We start from the raw sequence: 8,454 nt of genomic DNA on the forward strand, positions 1-8,454 counted from the left end.
TGATATGAAAAGAAACTGGAATCTTAGGGAGATTTCAATCATACCAGTTATTATAGGTACCACAGGGCTTATGAAGAAGAGCCTGAAGTCCTACCTAACTAATATGATTGGTGAACCAAGTGAAAGAGAGATTTAGACAATTGCAGTTAAGGGAACAGCGAGGATACTAAAAAGAGCTCTCGGTTGAATTCAATATAAAACAGGGGAATTTTAGCAGTTGATTTGGCTTTCCCATATCCAGCATTATTATCTTCAAAGAAAGAAAATGTAAAAAAGAGAAAAAAACGCCACGATAGTAAAGATTGTGTCTTAAATAGATAAACAATGCGCACGAACAAAAGTGATGACACTTGCGCATAGTTTTTACTAACTAAGTACAAACTATGCGCACGTGTCATCACTTTTGTTCTTGGATTTGGACAATTGAATACCTTTACATTGAACAACAGGCTCCTTCAGTCTTTGACAGACTATGGATACCTACCGTAGGATTGTCTGCGCGTGAAATTTTTGTAGCAGGAGATGCGCAATCTCCAACCACACCTCTCCTGAATCGACATTGTTAAATACCAGTGGCAAGTGAAGTATATGTTCAGGACGACTGGAAACAAATGCCGAGATAAGCATAGAGCACATACAGCGCCTAGAATTCCCAAATGGTCACCCATCTGGTATTAACCATGTTCAACGTTGCTTAACTTCGGAGATCTGACGAGAACCGGTGTGTAAACGCGATTATGCCGTACATTTTACATTGAATACACATGCAGCAAATCCAAATCATAAAATATAATGAAAAATATATTTCATTTACTTTTATATATAGTTTCTCCGGAATATTTTAATTCCTCTGACTATTGTTCTCCTCTCAAGTTGTATTTTCACGTCGTTTCGGCTAATGTAACTAATAATATAATTTTAACAAGTACCTTATTCACTACGCCACAAGTTCTTGTAAATTAGTGGATGAGGCACTTGCCAAAATTGTGTTGTAAGCGAAACTGTTCTGGAGGTCGAAGGTTCAATCTTTAGTGCGGCCGACACTTACATTACGACTACAAATTCCGTAGTACTTCTACCCAATCATATCTAACAAAACGAGATTCATGTGTGGATGAAAAAATAAAAAGGGTTCCACTCAATTTTCCGATTTCTGTTACATGAAAAGGGACAGACCCCAGTAATTAAAAGAGCAAACTAGATAAGTTTGAACATGATATTTGGAAACGTTTAGAATCGAACCCAGTAAGAGACGTTAAAAAAAAGAATACATATTGAAATCCGAGGAATGTAGAACGATTGACATTGTTCTTGGAAATAACTAAATATTATTTATGTCGAAGTTCGATATGAACAATGCAGTTTAGAAATGAATGATGAAATAAATAGGTTATAAATAAAACAATTCATTTAGGAATTTCTTTTTCAAAAGCGTGTTTTGGCATACATAAGTGAAATCCACGTGAATGAATTTCACGTGGCGAGGCATGATTTGACGTCATAAAGAAGAGAGAATTCCAATATATTGAGATGGGTTCGCGTCAGTTAGAAGAAGAGCAGACAGGGTCGGAGAGCGACTTAGTGGGAGTCCAGACAGAGTCGACAAAGGTCGAGTCAGGTTAGCTGAAACCCTCTTGAAGCGAAGAGGGGAAGATTCAACAATGCAATAGTTAAAGCTTGAATTCCTGATTCATCAATCAACCAGCTGGTCGAATAAAGAATCATCAATTATATTTTGTAAAAATGTCTTCGGCGTCGTCATTACAACTGAAAGCGAACTTTGTACAACTCCCTACCAAGTATAATGTGTCTCCTCCGCAATCATCAATAATGACCCCTCCCCCATCTGTGTTAACAAGAACTGTTGTATTAATCTCACCCAACTCCATATTAATAACTAGCGGCTGCGCCGCGTCGGCGCACACAATGCCGAGTCAAACACAAAATCGAGTACACTCAACATCAAGTATACTCAACATCGTCTTACCATCAACGCTTTTCCTGTGAACTCGGAGTATGGGAAATTCCCATATGCACAAAACAAAATCAATGAAAAAACAAGGGCACAAGGGTAAGAATAATGAGTAAATGTTGGATAAAATGATAGTTAAAATTATTACGAATTTGCCAGGATTCGAACCTGGAATCTTCTGATCCGTAGTCAGATGCGTTATCCATTGCGCCACAAGTCCTTTCCTTATGCCTAAAGATGTTACCTCAACTGTATACAAACAGTGGTAAATTCCGTTGACATGGGCAGGTAACTTTTTCGACAATTGTACGAAATGACCCAAAAACCCTTATTTCGGGCTTTTTGTGTGACTCGGCGTTGTTCGTTACGAACCATATATAGATGAGGGCAATCTAAGGACTCACACCTTTCAGGGAAAAAAAGAATTTTTTCAATTTGGTGCATCTGTTCGAAAGTTTTATTGGTATATATACACACACACACACACATAAATAAATACACATTTAGAATTTTATTAATAGTATAGATATAAATAGAATTATCGCCACCGTCGGCGCCGTTTATGTCGCTATACAAAATGTCTCGTCCTTCGATATATACGACCCCGATATACGTTCTGATATGTGTTCTCAATATGACCCCCTCTCCGACTACACATTTCGACAATGTACACTTAAAGAAGGTCGGAGGTTACATCGACTGAAACGTTGTAAGAATAACACTCAATATGAGACCAGTAGTCCGAATAATCCAAATAATACGAATAATCAATCTTCATTTAAAAAAATTCAGAAACAGTTTATTTTTTCACATGGGAGTCACAATTTATCAAGGTCTAAAGGCTACTCGAGGATAAGGGTTAATGAATGTAAGGTGACAGGGTAGTAATCGTTAATTGTGTAGATTGGGTAAAATGTGATTATTTATGGGCATTGCTCAACAAGAATTTGTATACATTGCATTTGAAGGCTGCCATGTTGTATTCAACCGGGAAGCAGGCCAGCGGAACAGTTTTCCAAAGGCTGGCAGTTCTGAGAAAGAAGTTGTTTCATTGAATATTTTTTTATTGAATACATGAGTCATCTAAAATGGCGTTGGTGATGCTTGGTTTTAACTTTTTTTGATATTGTATTTCGTTTATATTATTATGCGCATGATGTGGTTGAGGTATACTTCAAGTGTAATGATCCGGTATAGAATGGGTAATAAAAGTGAAAATAAGAGAGAATAATTTTAATAAAAATGATTAACACAGATGAGCTGATACAATAGATGAGGATGCTTATGGTTTTATGCCAATGACATAATAAAGATCAGGATGTTTTTGACAGTTTGGCCGTCTTAGGGCGGATGATTGCATCACATCATGACCCCTTATTCAAATTATTGTTTATCTATATATCTATAAAAGTTTAAGTGTCTGTCTGCGTATCTGTGTACATTTCCCTACGAAATAACTCTGTCAAATTTTAGTCTACAGACTCGAAATTTGATGTACAGGGTACTGAGATTTGGGAAAATCTTTGTGATCCGTTTTCAGCCAGAAATGCGACTGGTAAGAGGTCAAAGTTCAACAATTTAACCTTCGAGAACTCTACCAAACTCCTCCGACAATTTTGTATCTAAACTCTTGTAATTTTAGATATAAGTTCCTTGAACATCGATCTAACTTAATTACTTGATTTGAGTCCAGAACCATAAATGTTAAGGGGTCATAATAGGGGTCAAAGTTAAAAAAAATAACCGCTTGTTTTTTTTTTTTTGTTTGTTTTTTTTTGCTCAACGTGCATCTCCAAACACCAGGCTGAAATGCTAGTTTTCTATAATTATATTTCTAATAGCTTTGGATCCTGTCGGATTCTCAAACTTCACACACACATACATATATATACATACGCATACATACATACATACATACATACATACATACATGCATACATACACATATTATACAGATACATACATACATATATACATGTGTATATGTACATATATGTATACACATGTGTGTGCATATATGTGTATATATATGTACATATGTGTATATACATATATGTGTGTGTTTGTGTGTATGTGTGTGTGTTAAATTCTGTAAATTATAATTTACAAGAATTTATTATTTGATAGGAAACTCAGGAAGCAACATTAAGAATTTCTTAATCCGCGGAGTTTCAAAGAATGCATTCTTTTCATCATTTATATTTTTAACAACGTCATTTTAAAAAGTTTTTATGTGTACATACGTGGCTCATATGGTAACGAATAATGCCGGAGAGCTATATGTTTTGCTTTCGATTCTAGCTACTGGCACACAAGTCATATATTTTTAAAACTTTTGAAACCGTTACTATATATTGGATTATATATAATAATCAATAGAGCTCTATAATAATAAATTCGAAATCTGCATAAATTAAACTATAATACTAAAGCGTATATTACGACCAAAGTCAGGCGGTCTGCTAGTATATATATATATATATATATATATATATATATATATATATATATAAATATATATATATATATATATATTAGTGATGGGACGATTCCATTATTTTCCCCGATTCCGATACAATTACCGATTCCGTACTAAATTCCCGATTCCGATACAATTACTGATTCCGATTCGTTATAAATCTCTAAATAATTAACTGTAAAATTGGTATTTTGTCTCGATTACTGCAAAATCACATCTTAAATATGCATATATTTTCTTAAACGCAAAAACATTTTGGAGGGGGGGCTTAGTAAGGCTTAGTTGGGCTAGCAACTTTCGTAAGATTTCGAAAGTTCTCGTATTTCTATGAAAATAAAAACGAACGAGTCCATATCCCCTTTTTTAGGTACTATAGGTTTACATTTATCTTTTTACTTTGAAAAGGTTTCAGAACAGAAATGCTTAATTCGACTGTACAGAGTTTATCGAAACAGGTTACAAGAAACATCTCTGTGTCAGGACACTTATCTCTCGTTGATTATAGTTCATAGCAAGACTGATATTTATTTATTTATTTATTTTACACTTTCTCAAAGTATTCAGTTTAAAATAAGCATGATAGACCGTATAGCATTTTAACTTGATAGAGATAATTCCATAATTTTACACAGTACCCATCTGACAAATCTCGCACCTTTCATACATTCTGAGATTCCTTAATGGCGAGCTTATAAGGATCCGTCGACTCGAATTGCAAAGCTAAGCGTAATGAAATGAATGTCGGTCATCATCCTACTCACGGTGTCTGTGTCCGTTTTTCAGACATGTTCTAACCGGTAGTGCAACTTGCCAACGGTGTTGTTAATACATTATGGCAAATCTAATATGGGGCAAGTCTAATAACGACTGTGTACTCTTCGCATTTGGGTTAGTTTACCGTTAAAGAAGAACATCAAGAATAGCAAGTTTTGCGATTAAATCATTCCAAGAAAGGAAGAACGTTCCAGAGGAGAAAATATTAAACATGCGAATTAGATGTTACTGAATTTTTGAGATGAGGATTGGTAATTCGTGTTTTTGTGGATTATGATTCTCACATTGAGTGTTATCTTCACGATTCGGCCGGCGCAACCTCCGACCATCTTCAAATGTCAAACTGTGGAATCTTATTGTCGAATTCTGGAATCTGCATGGAATTTCGAACATAACCCAGCATTAAATAGCATGTCCTCGTTTTGTCAGCCATAAATGACCTGTAGCGTAACGGGTAAAATATTTGCTAAAATTCAGTTGTGAGCTACATTCTTCTGAAGGTTGAAGTTTCTACCCGGTCATGGTTGATAGAACGAGAGCATGCTACCCCGTAAATAAAATAAAAGGTTTATGTTAAATTCCGAGCAGGTTCTTGAGTTTGACAAAAACATTTAAAGAAGATCGGATGTTACATCGGCTGAAACCTTGTGAAAACAATATCCAGGTAATCTGAATATTCCAAATAGCATGAATACAAATTAGATATCTTACCGTAATATTAGTTGGAATGCGTGTCTGATGGAAATGTCGTGATGCTAAGAAAGCCAGCTGTAAAATACTGTTATGGGAACGTATCTAGTCATTCATAATGGACTCTTCTAAGAATTATAAAAAAAAACCCTGAGAACTACAGACTATCTAACTCAATAGTCGGAAAAAATCGACAACATTTCTTTGTATCACTTGTTAGTACAATATATTTTTTCTACGTAAACCTGTTGTTCGAGTCTTTCTTTAGTACCCTTTTCATAGGGCCACAATCAATATTAAAAAATACCGCAATGCATTCTTGTTTTATTGAGTGTAATCTCGTAAAAATAGCGATTACACCACCTAATTTATGTAGTGTATATTAGGCTTACTTGAGTTCGTTGAAAGGCATAACCAGATGAAAAATTGTCTGTCAAGTGTTCAATAATAATAATAATAATAATAATAATAATAATAATAATAATAAATAATTAAAAAAAAAATTAAAAAATAAATCATGTGTGAAGGAAAAAGTAAGGAATACGTGAGTCACGAGAAGCCAATTTGAAATGTATAAAATGAGGTCTAAAAACATTAGTTAAAAAAAAACTGAAGTTATGTCTCTCTATCGGTCTTCCACCTCTATACTGCTCCGTGAATAGATAACATAATCGTCAATGTTAATTAATTGTAATTTTCCAGCAAATAGGTCCGGTGAAGAACTCTCCATTCATTCATCAAAAAGAAAAATTACTACGAAATTCCAAAAGTTTACGGTACCGAATTCAGGTCAGGGCCATTGAAAATCTTCAAAGTGTGTTGAAAAAAAAAACAGAAGGCTGTAGAGATGATTAAAACAAAGTTATATTTAATTTTATTAAAAAATCTCCATTCCAAAGTTTAAAAAAGTGCATTTGAGAAGTTTATTACCACACAAACCGAAGAGCCCGACATATAAAATCTACAGTATGTTCTTTGATATGACAGGGGCGCGTTCGAAATAAATGTTTCTCTTTAGATGAAATATTACGAAGGGGAATTATATATTAAAATGAAGTAAGATTAATGAAAATTAATGAGATGACAATAAATAATTATAATTTACGTAATAATAAATTTAATTAAATTAGTAATAAAACTGAATTATATATAGATATAAAATTTAGGGAAAATCAACAATTGGTATAACCGAAATATATATATATATATTTTGTTAATTAATTTTGTATAAGATAAATAAATGTATAGAAATATGGTATATATATATATATATATATATATATATATATATTAAAATTATTAATAATAACTTAGTGAATGTATATAGATTAATTATGAATAATAAATAAATAAAATACTAAATAGAATATTTTTAGAAGTGTATGCAAATTAATTAATACAATTTATAAATACGAATATTTAAATGTTAGTGACTTTATTTGAAAATTCGAAATAGCGTAATAAAAGATAAAATAAAAGGTAATTGTAACCTCTCTTCCAATTTCGAATTTTGTAATTATGCCCAAATGCATTTTATTTCCTTGGGTGAATTAATATTTGCTACTTTTTTCTGATTAGTTAAGGGCAAAATAGATTCATTGATTGATATAATAATTTAATAAATGATTTCGCACTACGATACTGTTGCTGTCAAGAATTGTATATATCAACACAAAGGATCCAATTGTAAGATGGTCAACAACATGAAATTTGGAATATAGACTCTTGTCATTTATTATATATATATATATATATATATATATATATATATATATATATATATATATATATATATATATATAGTCTAAAGAAGCTTTGAATAAAAAAATTCAAAAATAAAAGTAAATAATGTAGTTTAAATTCCTGGAAAGAAAAAAAATTAACTTTAACCTATTGCAGACTTAGCACCTACATAATTTAAAAAGTTTATAATGACAAAAGTTAATTCATGTATATAAGGATGAAGGAAAAACAGGCATTAAATAACTTTAAAAAAGGTTGATATGCCGTAAAACAAAAAACAACCAACTAACAGAAACGGCTGAACCAATTATACACACACATATATATATATATATATATATATATATATATATATATATATATATATATATATATATATATATACTCTGAAGTAAAGAATTAAGCTAAAGACATTCTAATAGATACATAATTTAACACGGAATCAATATTTAAATCGACATCTCGCCAGATATAGATCTTTTTCTTTGTTAATTATTTTGTGGACAAATAATTATTTATGTTTCGATCATTTCAACATTGTCAAATGAAAACTGTATTTCTTCTTTGAGAGGAAATTGATTAAAATGTCTATTTTCTATAAGAAGCAATTAAAAATAGCCTTTGATTTGAAAACAATTCTTTTGACACGAGAGATGAAGTTAATTTGCAAAATATGCGTTTGTTTACGTTTGTGGAAGGCGCGGGGTTATGGTAACGCCCTCATCTTTTAACCTACACATCTTGCAAATGACTTGTTGATTTATAATTAGTATCTAATTTGCTGCATGTAAAAATA

The 8,454-nt window shown here is 32.2% G+C and overlaps 1 non-coding gene across 1 annotated transcript; it reads right to left on the minus strand.

Moving 5' to 3' along the window:
• Nucleotides 1–2,119: 2,119 nt before the first annotated feature.
• On the minus strand, nucleotides 2,120–2,192 carry Trnar-acg (transfer RNA arginine (anticodon ACG)). Its single transcript has one exon. It is a non-coding gene; the product is annotated as a tRNA-Arg (tRNA).
• Between the last annotated feature and the right edge of the window lie 6,262 nt (nucleotides 2,193–8,454).

Source organism: Euprymna scolopes, chromosome 26 (genome assembly GCF_053919585.1).
Source record: "Euprymna scolopes isolate OS-2025 chromosome 26, ASM5391958v1, whole genome shotgun sequence".
Lineage (NCBI taxonomy): Eukaryota > Metazoa > Mollusca > Cephalopoda > Sepiida > Sepiolidae > Euprymna > Euprymna scolopes.